The following is a 14,109-nucleotide window of genomic DNA, read 5'->3' as shown; positions in this document are numbered from 1 at the left end:
TTCAAAAGAATAGGTGTTAACTCTTCTTTAAATGTTTGGTAGAATTGCCCTGGAAAGCCATCCAGGCCTGGACTCTCATTGTTTGGAAGATTTTTTTATTACCAGTTCAGTTTCTTTACTGCTTTTGGATCTGTTCAAATTTTGTGTTTCTTCCTGTTTCAGTTTTGTTAGTTTATATTTTTCTAGGAATGTGTCCATTTCTCTCAGATTGCTAAATTTATTGGCATATAACCGCTCGTTATATTCTCTAATTATTGTTTTTATTTCTTCAGTGTTGATTGTGATCTCTCCTCCTTCATTCGTGCTTTTATTTGGGTCCTTTCCTTTTTGATCACTCTGGCTAGTGGTCTACCAATTTTGTTAATTCTTTCAAAGAACCAGCTCCTGGTTTATCTGTTCTATGGTTGTTGTTTTTTTCTTTTATTTAGATACTGATTTCTGCTCTAATCTTTATTATTCCCCATCTTCTGCTGGTTTGGGGCTTTATTTGCTCTTCTTTTTCCAGCTCTTTAAGGTGCAAGGTTAGGTTGTGTATTTGAAACCTTTATTCCTTCTTTAAGAAGGCCTGGGTTGCTGTATACTTTCCTCTTAGGACCACCTTTGCTGCATCCCAGAGGTTTTAGGCTGTGGTATCTTCATTTTCATTGTCTTCTGTGTACTTTTTAATTTCTTCTTTAATTTCTTGGTTAACCCTTTCATTCTTTAGTAGGATGTTCTTTAATCTCCAAGTATTTGTGGTCTTTCCAAATTTTTTCTTGTGGTTGATTTAGAGTTTCATAGCATTGTAGTGTGAAAATAATGCATGGTATGATCTCAATGTTTTTGTAATCATCGAGGGCTGATTTGTGTCCCAGTATGTGATCTATTCTGGACAGTGTTTCATGTGCACTCGAGAAGAATGTGTATTCTGCTTTAGGATAAAATGTTCTGAATATATGTTAAGCACATCCAGGCCAGTGTGTCATTCAAAGCCATTGTTTCCTTGTTGAGTTTTTGTTTAGATGATCTGTCCATTGTTGTAAGTGGGGTGTTGAAGTCCTCTACTGTTACACTATTATTATCAATGAGTTCCTTTATGTATGTGATTGATTTACATATTTGTGTGTTTCACATTGGGGGCATAAATGTTTGTTAGATCTTCTTGGTGGATATACCCCTTAATTATGATGGATATACCCCTTAATTATGTCCTTCTTCATCTTTTGTTACAGTCTTATTTAAATATCTAGTTTGTCCGATATAAGTATGGCTACTCCAGGTTTCTTTGGGCCATCATTTGCATAATAGATGGTTCTCCATCCCCTTACTCTCAATCTGAAGGTGTCTTTAGGTCTAAAATGGGTCTCTTGTAAACAGCATATAGATGGATCTTGTTTTCTCATCTGTTCTGATACGCTATGTCTTTTGACTGGAGCATTTAGTGCACTGATGTATAGAGTGAGTACTGAAAGATAGGAATTTATTGCCATTGTGTTGCCAGTAGAGTTGGAGTTTCTGGTGGTGGTCTCTAGTCCTTTCTAGTCCTTGTTGCTTTTGGTCTTTTTTGTTTTGTTTCATCTTTTCTTCCCTTAAAGAGTCCCCCTTAAAATTTCTTGCGTGGCTCTTTTTAGTGGTGGCAACCTCCTTTAGTTTTTGTTTGTCTAGGAAAGTTTTTCTCTCTTCTATTTTGAATGACAGTCTTCCTAGATAAAGAATTCTTGGCTGCATTTTTTTTTCCTATTCAGCACATTGAATGCATCCTGCCACCCCTTTCTGGCCTGCCAAGTTTCTGTGGATAGGTCTGCTGCAAACCTGATCTGTCTTCCCTTATAGGTTAAGGACTTTTTTCCCTTGCTGCTTTCATGATTCTCTCCTTGCCTGAGTATTTTTTGAATTTGACTATTATATGCCTTGTTGATGGTCAATTTTTGTTGAATCTAATGGGAGTTCTTTGTGCTTCTTGGATTTTTGGTGTCTGTGTCTTTCCCCAGATTAGGAGAGTTTTCCACTGTAATTTGTTCATGTAAACCTTCTACCCCTTTTTCTCTCTCCTCATCTTCTCAGACTCCATGATCTGGATGTTGTTCCTTTTTAATAAGTCACCGAGTTTTCTAATTCTTGTACTCTTTTTCCTTAGTTTCCCCCTTTTCCCCTGCTTCATTATCCTCCCTAATTTTGTCTTCTATGTCATTGGTTTGCTGCTCTGCTTCTTCCATCCTTGCCGTGAGACATCCATTCAAGATTGCATCTCAGTTATAGCATTTTTAGTTTCATTTTGACTGGGTTTTACTTCCTTTGTGTCCACAGAAAGGGATTCTATGCTTTTTTCAACCCCAGCTAGTATTCTTAATATCATGATTCTAAATTCTAGTTCAGACATCTTGCTTATATCTTTGTTGATTAAGCCCCTGGCTTTCATTTTTTCCTGTTCTTTCTTTTGGGCTGAATTTGAGGAAGGAAAATAATAAAAATGAAAAATTAATTAAAAACAGCACAAATAATCAAATGAAGCTAGATCCTAGGTATGTTTGAGTCTGGTTGTTGAAAGCTTGACAGAATGGATTAAAAAAGGAACAAAAGTTTAAGAATTAAAAAATGTATTCAAATATACATGTGTGTGTGTATATATATAGACACACACACAATAAAATAGAAGAAAGTGAAATGAAGTAAAATAGAATAAAAAATAAGTTTACAAAAAATTAAAAAGAATTTTAAAAAAAGGAAAATAAAAATTTTTTCTCCTTCTGTATCCAAGAAAAGGATACAGGAGAAAAAGAGAAAGCTAATTTAGAGGAAAGCAAAACAGAACAAACAAAATGAATAGATGAACCAGCAAGCAAACAGAATGAAACCCAAATGAAGTTACATCCAGTTTTCCCTAGAATTCAAACTATGAAGCACTCTATAGTCCATACAATAAACAGGTGGAGAGACATGTGGTGGTCCTCTAGGGCACGTGCTTGGAGGGCACAGTTGCGCGAGGCTTGGCATAAGGGCTCCATTCTCCACTAGGTGGAGCTGCAAAGCTTACTGGGGCGAGTTGGTGTGGCACCATACACGTGTATGTGCATGTGCAGGAGAGGTGAAAATGGCCTCACCCAGCTTCCTAGTTTCTGGCACAGGAACTCTGCACTCTCACCCACCCACAATTAAGCACCCCTTCTTTGTCTCAGGCTTCCATCTAGTTCCCACTTCTAGACTGTGTCCAAGCCATCAGCCTGCCAGGTGGCACCTCCGTCCCAAATTTTGTCTCAGATGGGGCTGTTTCCAAACCCCTCACTTCTGAGAACCCTGTAGCATGCACCTGCTCCAACCCTTTGGGAGAGGGTCTCACTGAGCAATGGCCAGGTGGCAGCTGCCCCAGAAAAAAATTGTGCAATCGTGCAGCAACAAAGGTTCAGAGATTATGGCAAATCACAACACACAGCCAATGCCAGGTTTCACTGCACTCTGGTGTCTTTGTTCTAATACCAGCAAATGTGGCCGTTCTCCAGGGTCCACTGGGACTTTTGCGTGTGAGGAGGTCGTATGGCCTCTACCAAATGCCCTCTAAGCAGGGGAACCGCTTCTCCCCATGTGGCCCACAGATCCTTCGGACCTCACTGCCTGCTCCTAGAGATTTGAATACTTATTAAATTCTTAAGCAAAGCACCAAGAATGTGCCTCTCCACTTCATCAAACTTCAAATGCCTCATTAGAAGGACGAAGAGAGAATTTCTTTACTTGCAGAATTAATGTTGGCAGAGATGATTAATTTACCTCAGTTATGGAGAGTTCAGCCTTTACATGACTTGATAAAATACTTTGTTGTTACTACCTTTTGTTATGATTTATTAGCCCTCCTGCTACTAGAAGTGATTGAAACCCATCATTTTTTGGGATGCTTTGTCAAAGGTAAGTTAGATTTAATAATAACTCAATGCTAGCAAGAATTTAAACAAAATTCTGCATTAATTCCCTTGATTACTGATTGTCATGAGCACTTTTCGTAAGTGAACCAATTATCAGAAGCAGTTCTTGACCTTTAGTGCATGGTGTGTTTCCCCTCCTCCCTATTGCTCTGCTTTTTGTTTGTTCCTAGATATCCCTAAGACCTACTTCCCCATCTCTTTGGTCTCTTGGACAAAGTTATCTTGGCTATTTTCTTCTTGGGCCTTCAACTGTTGCAGCTAATCTTTAATGTTTTGTCAGTGTCCGCAAAAATGAATGCAAAACCAGTCATTTCTTGAGGGAAGGTTCGTTTTTAAAACTTAATATTGCTATAGTAGAATCACTAGCTCTATGAGTAATTCCTGTCTTTTCCAGCATCAATGCTCTTCTGTTTTTTAGTTTTTTATTTATTTTATTTTTTTTAACGTTTATTTGAGAGAGAGAAAGAGAAAGAGAGAACCTGAGCAGGGGACGGGCAGAGAGGGAGAGAGAATCCCAAGCAGGCTCTACGCTGTCAGTACAGAACTCAATGGGGGGTTCGATCTCATGAGCCATGAGATCATGAGCTGAAATCAAGAATTGGACACTTAACCAACTGAGTCACCCACGTGCCCCTGCTCTTCCGGTTCTTTAATAGCTTCATGCTTGAAAGTGTTCCAGCTGAATGAGAACCTTTTAACTGGCTGAAAAAAAGGCTTAGTTCAGTTACAGGAACGCTGACACATTGTTCCTTAACATATGGAACTATCTGGGTAGGTTTTGCAGACTGGAGGTGTCACACCTTCAATCCGTAAGTGATGTGATTTTTGTGTGTATTTGTATGTGTGTTTGCACCTTCAAATAAAAGGCAGAAACAAAACCATACTGGGCCTGCCGTTTGAAGCACTCTGCACTTGCCGGGTGATTCTGCTGCTGCTTTATTGGGCCAGCTACTAAAGGAACTCCAACACAACATGAATACAGAATACCTCAAAAAGGAGCACGAAGGGGAGTAGAATATGCCACTCCCAAAATATGCCTCTTTGGCATAAGGATTTTTAAGCAACAACAGACAGGAAAAGCAGAAGGTACCTTTGGTAATGGAATAAGCAAAATCTTCTTTTGTAACAGTGCCTCCCTCTATGTATTAGGAAAAGAGGAAAGACTTCCAATCACAAACTCATATCAGTGCAAACGAAGCTCAATTTAAATCTGCATATCAGCCTTACTATGCTTTTCCTGGTAACCTCCCATAACTGGTCTTCCCGCCTCCAACATATTTCTCATGTGGGAAAAAAAGTATGGAAGGTGATAGCCTAGGCCATCTCAGGGAATTAGTTTTCCTGGGTTTCTCCCATGTTTACAAGAGCTATACATGTTATTAAACGGTGTGGTTTTCTCCTGTTAATCTGTCTTTTATTACAGGGATGGGATCCCACCCAAGAACCTAGAATGGGAAAGGGAAAATTATTTTTCCTCCCCTACAGTTTGGCTACTCATGATGGGACTTGCTGAGATACCACACTCCCTCTGGAGCCTGCAGATAAGTATCCTGAAAAACTGGCAGGAGCTGGCAGAGGGTAAGAATACTAACCAATATCTACTGTCCTAGCTCTTTCTCTGTGCCTGAGACAGGAAGGGAAAATTTCACCTTCTTCCATCCTTTAATAATTTAGATTAGCAGGAAAAAATATTTGTATGAACAGTTCCTTGTGTATAGAGACTCTTATAAAGATTCTCGTTATGAGTACCCTTATTTTCTGTTGATCCCCTTCCCCCCAGAGATAGTCTTTGTTTTCTGTTGTTTCTTCTGTGTCATTTGTCATGAGGAGGAGAACCATAGGCCAGAGGTTTTCCTTTCATCTTTGTTCTATGTCTTGGGAGCTTGGCTTTTTTACCAATGAGAGTACTTTCTCTGGTCTCCACTGGAGGGAACATGCAGGTATGGTTTTATATGTGGCAGCCAGCCAAACAGGCTGGGGATCCAAGACATGAAGTGAGAGGCAGCATTCCCCATATCCTACTGTGCCCATTCTCAGGGGAGTTTGTCTTAGGGGTTCCCAGTATACACGGGGCCTGTCCCCTCAACCTTCATTGTCTCAGTGCCAGAAGAGCCCCTTTCCAGTAGTATCTGTCTGGTGTCAGAGATTAGCAGGTCTGGGACTGGAGATGTCTCACTTTCTCCTGGGAAACAAGAGATACCCTTTCACTGCATCATTCTTACCGCCTGTGACAAGCAAAGTCTTTGCTGTCTTAAGCTAACTCTAAGAGCAGACTTTCTAGATCTTGTAAGGGCTGCATCATTTCCAACAAAGGGTTGGATGCCTCTTATCTGCTCAAAGGGGACACCTCTTGCATTCACGCTTAAACCATAAAAAGGCTTATTGGTTTGAGTCCCTATGGAGATTAATATAAGACTCTACTCATCAATAGCCAGATGATCTTTTGAATGGGACGAACGTCTATATACGAAAAAAATTTTTCTCTCTCAATCTACACAGTTGCCTTACACATCTACAGATGATCAAATTGAAAAGAGGAAGGAATATAGCCTTTGGCCTTAAGAACTTTAACAAAATGAAATTACAAAGCCCTTTTTATCTCCGCCTTCAGAAGATTCTCCCAGATTTAGAGTAGTAGATCAGTGGCCATTCACAGCCCCACTCACAGGGATCTTGATTGGCTGTTCAGGGGTCTTCTTCCCACCCCTGTACACTGCAGTGATGAGACAAGCCGGACAGCCCTCTGGGGCAAACTCCCCTCACAGAGGAAATGGATGACCAGAATTTTTCCTGGGCCCTCCTGCAAATGATCAAGGAAGTGGATTCGTTAAGGCTGCTGTTCAGGGCCTGATAGAAACAGTAGTATAGTCTTTTCTCCCTAAAGTCAATTGGTCCAAGGTTGGATTGCACACTCAAAAATGAGAGCATTCGAAGGTTCTTGCTGATCACTTTATATACATTTTACAAAGGCATGCTGCATAGGGGCACCTGGGTAGCTCAGTCAGTTGAGCCTGGATTCTTGATTTCAGCTCAGTTCATGATCTCACGGTCGTGAGATCAAGCCCCGCATCTAGCCCGAATAGGTCTCCACACTGGGTGTGGAGTCTGTTTATGATTGTCTCTAAAAACCAAAACAAAACCAAACACACGGGTGCCTGGGTGCCTCAGTCTCTTAGGCATCTGACTTTTTTAATGTTTATTTATTTTTGAGACAGAGAGACAGAGCATGAACAGGGGAGGGTCAGAGAGAGAGGGAGACACAGAATCTGAAGCAGGCTCCAGGTTCTGAGCTGTCAGCACAGAGCCCGATGCGGGGCTTGAACTCACGGACTGTGAGATCATGACCTGAGCCGAAGTCAGACGCTTAACCAACTGAGCCACCCAGGTGCCCCTGCATCCGACTCTTAATCTGTGCTCAGATCATGATCTCACAATGAGTTCAAGCCCTGTGTCAGGCTCTGTGCTGACAGCTCATTTATTATACATACATAAGATGCCTTAAAAAAATAAAAACAAAAAACAAAGGCATACTGCATTTAACCCTGAAGTTCCTGGACATAGAAATTTAAAAATGTGTGTGTGTATTCAATTTTAGAGCACATGATTAGGGGAGTGGAGCAGAGAGCAGAGGGAATTTTAAGCAGGTTCTGTGCTGTCACCACAGAGCCCAACAAAGGGCTTGGTACCATGACCCTGGGATCATGACGTGAGCCCTAATCAAGAGTCGGGCACAGACTGAGACACCCAGGTACCACATAGGAATGTTTTGATTGCCATCTTAATTGGAATGGAAAATTTCCCCCATATTGATGTAAAGAGGCAAATTGAAGATAATGTACTTGGTGGGTCAGCTACAGAGTATCATTCAGGCTCACCTAATTCCTTGTGGAATTAGAAATACTATCTTTTGTCTTACAAATCTTTACAACATTAGAAATGCAATTCTAGAAACAATATAGAGTCCATCTATCTTTACCAATCCCAAAGTCTCCCCTCTTCATCTCAGAATGCTTACAGATATTGTATAAGATTGGAATATTAGAAATAGAATTGTCCTGCACCTAAGGAAAAAAATTAATCATAATTACTCTAGAGTTCTGATAATAGACAAATATATCTGAAACTCTTTGGAGAAAACTTGGACACTTTCCCTGTGCTTGTGAGATGTGTATTTTCCATCCCCATCTTCTCTAGGAGCCAAGAGCCATCTCTTTGAAATGAAGACTTTAGGGAGATGATGAGAATCATCAGAAGGGAAAAGGAGCTATTTGGAAATTGGGCAAATTTTTAAAAAAAGAAAAAAAAAACTTAAGTATCCTTCATACAAATCTTGATAAAAAAGCTTTAGCCATCTGAGTTAGCCATAAATAAACTTAAAGCATTCCATCTGCTAGAAACACAATTTGGGTCCAATGTTTCTTTTATAAAGTACTGAGTTTCATGTTACTATATCTGATTCATGGTTACAATGTTACAATGCTAGGTCTAAGGTCTCTGTTTATATCTATGTGTGTGTCTATTTATGTATGTTGTAGATGTGATAATTTTCCACCTCCAGATAGTATTGCCAAAATTAATTTGTGAACCAGCTCTATTTAATTGGCTCAGAAAAACCTGCTTATATGAATTAAGCATTTCTAGACTCAGAAATACAGAAACTCACCCAACTGTTTTGCAAGTTCATGCAATCTGGGGATATATTTGGTAAATAAAAGCTATTTTAATTTGGTTTAATTGAAATGGGTATTGATGGGGTTTTGGAATGGGGTGGGGGGGGGCTCCGGAGCTGATGGCCACAAATTCTTGAGACGCCTTCAGTGCAAAAAGGTGATTTTATGAAAGCATGGAGACAGGACCGGTGGGCAGAGCTGCGTGGAGGTGTGAAGAGTGACTGGTTATGTACAATGGAGTTGGGGGAGGTAAAGGCAAAGGGAGGCCTCCAGAGGGACTTCCATGTGCTAAAGAGGACCAGTAAGATACCTGTGAAGCTAAGGTGGTTTTCCTTCTAGTAAGGCACTAACATGAAGACAGTAGGGACTTCCTGGGAAAATGTTCTACTCTGTTTTTGCCTCAAGTATTTGTCAATGGGCTGCAGGTTATAAAGAAATTTAATTTTACCTGCCATTTACTTCTTGTCTTCATTCCCCACATCACTATGGAGGGGACGGCCATGTTGGGCCTCCAAAAAACGGAGTCTATAGGTTTCTGGAGATTAGGCTATTGATAAGACTGCCTTTTTCTTATCATTTACTAAGACATTTGTAAACTGATGGAGACTTCTGACCTGTATGAATGTGATCTTTATCAGTTAACCATTTGTTTTCTCCTCTTAGCTTTAAGGCAACCACAAATGCCTGAGGAAGTCACGCATATCCCACCCGGAAGGCTGGGGGGGTGCAGTTTGCTAGCTTGTGTTTGCCCTCAGCTTGCCTTATGCTACCTCATCAGGTCTGTCTTCAGAGTTGTCCGTGGATATAATGCAGGTACACAACTTTCATTCTACCTGGTTTATTAGACAAATGAGTTCATGTGATCTCTTACAAAACTTGCCAGCAAGAAAAATAACAGGATAGCTTTAATGCCTCATGAAATTTTTAGAAGTAACCTCGATATGATCAAGAAGAAGTGAATTAAGTAGATATAAGTGGGATTAAAATGTATACATGAAATTTTCAACAATGATGACAATATGTCTACTTTAAAATAGCTTTCAAAATATTTTTGGTAATTTTACACCCTAAAATTTTCATAAGTGAAATGATAGAAATTTATTAGAATACCTAAATTTCTAAATATGATAACATACTGAAACATTACTTAATGTAGCTTTATCTACTTTTGGCTTGTAGAGAAACTAAACATATTTGGGTCTGTTAGTAAACATCTTGTACCACATTTAAAAATTGTACTATGAAGCAGCATATGCTTCCATAAATTATGAAATGTATCCATAAATTTGCCAATACACAGAATGTTGGTATGTAAGCAGTTGATAACTGCTGCTTCTCAGTAGAAATTAGGGTTTCAGAGGGTTGGGAATACTAGTTAACATATGTAATTAAACCTACCAGAAATAGGAAAGCATCTCTGTATCCAAGGGAAATGTGAGAAATAAACCCATCGACCCAATCAAAAGAGGGCCACAGAGACTTGGAGCTCAGTGAAGCCAGGCTTTACCCAACGTTCTTGCAAGAGCGGGTGTCTGATGGATAGGCACACTCAGGGCAGTTTCAGCAGATAATTTATCTCCTAGCGCGTAAGTCCTTCCCCTGGTTCCTCAGTGGCTGAGTACCACAGGGGTTGCAGCCTTACCTGGACGTGGCCTATGCCCATGAAAGGCAAGAAGTAGTCTGATCGGAATAAATGTACGTTCCTCGAGGTGACGCAGAGACTTTCAGCCCCTCCTCTCTCTGTTCTTTGGTGCATGCCTATTGCAAAGCCCTGGGGTATTAGCCCACGAAACGGGGAGGGGAAGAAGAACCAGGAAGTTAAGGTTTGGGTCTCCATTGTCAGGAGGAAGGTTCCTATATGTTTCCAATACGTTGTAAACCTATTGTTAATCAGCACAGCTTTTATTTGGTATTTCTGAAAATAAATCATCTCCCTTCTCACAGAGTCAGATGTGCTTTGGGTTAAGAAAAGGTATGAGGTACGAAGATGCATTTCTGTTACAGGAAAGAGAAGTTTTGTTCGAAAAGTAGAATGAGTTGTTTCAGAAGAGGAAAGGGGACAATAAGGGACAAATTAACTGCATATAGAAAGTCGCAAAGAGAAAACCTTGTGTAATTAGGCTGGCTAAAAGGGAATGAATTCATAAATGTTTAAAGATAAATTTTAATATCATTTACCTGAATATATTCATGTAAAACTAAACATTTCCTTTCATCTGCTGAAAGTGTAACTGAACCAACAGGAGTTGGCTCCATGGTGAGTCACAGATAAAAGCTACACCGGGTGGAGTTGTTGGACAAAGTAAAATTGATTTGCAGCGGTGACTCCCCAAGCAAGGGTGGGTGGGTTCCTTTTATTTAGGGTTAGGATGGATATTTAGGTAGGGAGGCCTTGTCACTGTAGAGGCGGATATAAGATAGCACACGCACGAGGAAAGATGCCCACACTACATTGTATATTATGTAAAGGAGGCTTGAGATCCTCCTTAGGCAAAGATTTTGGTTTTATGATGAGGTAAAGATAGTTGTCAGTCACTCTCGAGGTTGCGCCTTGGTCCATCTGCACAGGTGAGAGGGGTTTAGCTCCATCTGGTCTGGGTGGTCTGGACCAGCTGGAGGTCTCCTCAGGGCAGTAGCAATCTAGGACTCTGTCTCTGGGGTGGTTTCATTTTCCATTTGCCAGAGTTAAGAGACAAACTGAAAAGAACAGCTCAAGGAACCATGTGGGACAAAGGTTGGTGAGTACAAGCAGGTGGGTCGTCAAGGTCAGGGCTTGGGGTCTAGCTGGTGACTAAAGGACCAAATTCTCTTTGTCTGCTCCTGATGAAATACCGCAAAATGTTTTTCTTTCCCTTTTAAGTAGTTTGACCAGAAATCGAAAGATTGTGTTTTACTGAAATAATTTCCTGTGTTATCTTTATCATCAGGTCTTTGATTACTTAAGAAAACTGAGTCTTCTCAATATTAAGAGCCAGTTTTGCTCACAACGATGTCACCTTCTGTATTTGCCTTTAAAATCTTTTGTCACTTTGGTTAAAGAGGTGAAATCTAGTTTCATAAAGATCTGTCATCCTAGTCAAGTGTTCAAAACTAATGGTATTTTTGAAGAGCTGAAAATCAAATTCTAAATGAAGTCTTTCTGACCTGGAACTAACTAGGGATATTCCAGAGGGCCCCTGGAACATCTCAAGATTTGTCTCTCTGTTAAAGGAGCTATCAAACTAATATTCGGCTTTTGTTAAATTACACGGGAAGCACTCACAAATAACTGATGCTAAACTTTGTTCAGGTTGTATTTGTACGGATACATGTTACTAACATAAATGTTCCAGAAATTGTATGAAATTCCTAGAAGTCTGCTATGTCCTCGTATAATGTTACTACTTGTAATCTAGTTATTATCTTAAAACAGTATGTCACAGAAATAACCAAATTTTCTTGTCAATTGCATTATAGTGAACACTCATTCGATCTTTATTCGTGGCCATTTTTAAAGTGTTTCACCATTATTAATAGAGGCTACTGTTCTGCTTTTGCAAAAGTGCTTCATCTTCAAGGAGAGTCCTGGAAAGGATTCTGACGAGTACAAATTTCCGGTAACTTCCAAATCATACCACTGAACTGAGCAAGAACTTATAAAACTCTAAGGAAAAAGTGGAATTATAAAATTGCTAATACAAGGTGAAGATCAACAAGAATTACATGAGACTGAACGAAAAGGATGGTTTTAATTTTTACGACTATTTGAAATATTATTTCCAGATTTAAGGAGACTTTTTCTTTTCTCCTAAGCTACAGTAACTTGATGAAGTATACCTTAATGAATAAGATGAAATAATTCCTTTTTCTCCCTGATTCCTCCAAAACTTGGAAACTAATAGTGACCACTCTTATTTTCATGGTAATAGCTATTGCTATTAATGCCACAGAAATGGCCACAAAAGCTCATGTTTACAGTCTTCATGCCTGCCCCTTTGCAGACCAGAGTTTACCTCAACCCCTGGCGGCATCAGAGACATTCAGACTGCAAACGATACTTTAAATCCGACCTGTAGAAATCATATGAAGGGCTGCCCCCAGGACACAGGTCTAGTGTAGAATTTGCTCCAACCATTAACCTTTTTTTCCCATAGAAGTGCTTCTTATTTAAATACCTGCTTGCACCCCAGAGGCCTAAAATGAGACACAACTTTTTCACCAACCTGAACAATTCTCCAGATCGACGGAAGTGCTATTTATAGCAGGCACAATGGCTTCAAAGTTACTTCCTGGAGTTGGAACACTGGCGGAGGAGGCCCTCGGGGCCCGCAGTCCCAACGGAGCCAACAAGGTGCACTCCATGGCATCTGGAGGTGGTGTTTCTTCTTTTTTTGGTATTTATTTATTGTAAAAGAGAGAAAGCACATAAGCAGGGGAAAGGCAGAGAGGGAGGGAGAGAACCCAAAGCTGGCTCCGCACTGTCGGGGCTCAAATGCACTAACCTGAGATTGTGACCTGAGCCGAAACCAAGAGTCAGATACTTCACCGACTGAGCCACCCAGGTGCCCTGGAGGTGGTGTTTCTACTGCTGATCGGCAGGTGACTGGGCTGGAGAGGGAGGTCGTGACTGCTGCACGGAGGGGACTAAACCCATACAATATGCTAGCCCCAAATGCAGTTTCAGGCACCAAGGAAAGCCCTAATTTAGTCGCATCTGTCACCAACAAGTGAATAGTGGGCTGCATCTGAGAAGAGGACAACAGTGCCATCATCTGGTTCTGGCTCACCAAAGGCGAGGCCCGGCGATGCCCTGGCTATGGAACCCATTACAAGCATTAACTTACTCCAAAGGTGCTGTAAAGTTTCTTCTTTCCAATAAAGACTCGCCCTTGCACTGGCTCCTTCTCTCATAAAAAAAAAAAAAAAAAAAAAAAAAAAAAAGAGCAATCAATCAACTCAGCTTCTGGACTGTGAAACGAATCTGAAGCTTCAAAGGCAGCCCCAAAAGGGAGCAGACTATGGCACCCCAAAAATGTGCCTCTTTGGCAGAAGGATTACTTTGAGCTTATTATTTTTAAGAAATAGGAGATATGGCAAAAGCTCTGGAAATCTAGTAAAAGCTACTCTTGTATAAGGGAAATCTCCGTTTGTGAGGGTATCCAGAAAGAAAAAGTGACTACGTCATCACAACCTTACTCTTGTTTACTGTGCTTTGCCTGATAGCCACCTATGGAGAGGTTCTTCCTCCTCCAACATCTTTCTTAGGTCTTTAGCTGAAGAAGGTACTCAAGGTGAGAGCTTGGCCTGTTTGGGAAGTGGTTCAGTTCTTCTGGAGACCTCTAATGTGTACAGGAGGCATACATACTATTAAACTCCTGGGCTTTTTCCTGTTAATCTGTTTTGCTTGTTTGTTTTACAGGGGGGGGGGGGGGGGATCTCAGCCAGGAACCTAGAAAGTAAAAGGAAATTTACTTTTCCTCTCCTGCAAGGACATGTAGAAAGTTTGAGTTACATACAAACTATTAAACTCACAGCATTTTTCTTTTTAGGAGCTGACCCATCAGTCA

The 14,109-nt window shown here is 40.5% G+C and overlaps 1 long non-coding RNA gene across 1 annotated transcript; it reads left to right on the top strand.

Moving 5' to 3' along the window:
• The first annotated feature begins 1,262 nt into the window (after positions 1-1,262).
• On the top strand, positions 1,263-13,936 carry LOC128312233 (uncharacterized). The gene is made up of 2 exons (XR_008291250.1): positions 1,263-5,471; positions 9,227-13,936. It is a non-coding gene; the product is annotated as an uncharacterized LOC128312233 (long non-coding RNA).
• The last annotated feature ends 173 nt before the right edge of the window (positions 13,937-14,109 follow it).

Source organism: Acinonyx jubatus, chromosome D4 (genome assembly GCF_027475565.1).
Source record: "Acinonyx jubatus isolate Ajub_Pintada_27869175 chromosome D4, VMU_Ajub_asm_v1.0, whole genome shotgun sequence".
NCBI classification, from domain to species: Eukaryota; Metazoa; Chordata; class Mammalia; order Carnivora; family Felidae; genus Acinonyx; species Acinonyx jubatus.
This window is presented reverse-complemented; position numbering and strand designations above follow the sequence as displayed.